The following is a 1,444-nucleotide window of genomic DNA, read 5'->3' as shown; positions in this document are numbered from 1 at the left end:
AAAATAGAAAATAAAACTTGTGTGGTCCCATAGGAGCACCATATATAAAAATATCGCTTGAGCAGGTACATAGGACGTGATATATAAAGTTCTAGCCATGATTTACTACTAAGTACCGGAGCGAACAACACAAGCAATCCTTCCGTTAACTATGAACTATGTAAGGCCGTGAGGGCAACGAGAAAGGCACCAATCACGGCAAAACTAAACAAGTGGGTTGTCGCCCTAGCAGATCAGCAAGTGCTCAATGTAGACGCCTCTTTTTCGGATGGTGATAACTTGCGATCATGTGGCGTGATCATCCGAGATTATAGGGGAAGTTTTATAAGAGCATCCACAACAAGTATTGAACACGTTGCGGATGTAGTCTCGGCTGAGGCTGATGCTCTTTATGAAGGGTTGAAACTTGCACTGAGTATTGGTGTCATAACATCTTGGTGAGATTGGATAATAGCATGGTGGGTGACACCCTGAAGCACTGAAGGTCATTCCATGGTGGCTGCTCCTATTATTGATGCTTGTTTTTTTTACTGAGTTCGGAAAAGTTACTATTGAGTATTTCAATAGGGAGTCTGATGTAGTTGCTCATGAGCTAGCAAATTAGGGGCGTGTTAATCCTCTTCTGTATGGGATGATGAGCCCCCCAGCTTCATCGTTAAACTTTTAGCCGACAACGTGTCTATTATTTGAGTTTTAATAAAGCTAGCCTGAAAGCCTTCCCGTAAAAAAATTAAGTTTGGCCTGGTGGACAGCTTGTGTTCTTTTTTTTTAGCCATGGACATCCTATTGAGACACGTGTTTCTAAATAGAGGGGCTTTCCTATGTAATTAAATAATTCGTGGGGGTTTTCTACGTAATTAATAAGCTTGGGGGTTTTCAACAAAAAGTCATCACGCGTGAGCCACCATAGTGTCTATTTTTGCAGGATTTAATTAAAGTTCAGGGAGTTTTCTAAAAAACATCACATACAGCAGACGTCCGTTATTTGAGTTCTAATAAAGCTATAAGAGATGTGAACAGATTGTTTTCATAATTAACCTCTAAGAAATGTTCATAAGAATAACAATTTCTCTTTCTATATAACTATTTATTTGTGAGAAAAATGTTCACATCTGGCCACAATATTGTTCGACTACTGAAACAATGTCTCATTGCTCAAAATAAATGTTCACATTATTTATTTGCATATTTCGATAATAAATAGTAACCTTTTATCGAGAAAAATTTCACTATAAAAAACTAGAATATCTTCACACAATTATTTTCTGTGGAAATAAATTGCCAATTGTTGTTTTTGTCAATTAAAAAAGGCACACATACATCTAAATTAACAAAGACAAATGACTCATGATACACACGTTGAGTGATTAATTCCGTTATGACACAACTCTTCTCTGGGCCACTCTCCGCCTTTGCCCCACCCCCGCCATGGCCCTGCACTACC

The sequence above is a fragment of the Triticum dicoccoides genome, chromosome 6A (genome assembly GCF_002162155.2).
Source record: "Triticum dicoccoides isolate Atlit2015 ecotype Zavitan chromosome 6A, WEW_v2.0, whole genome shotgun sequence".
Taxonomy (NCBI): Eukaryota; Viridiplantae; Streptophyta; class Magnoliopsida; order Poales; family Poaceae; genus Triticum; species Triticum dicoccoides.
Note: the sequence above shows the minus strand (reverse complement) of the source record.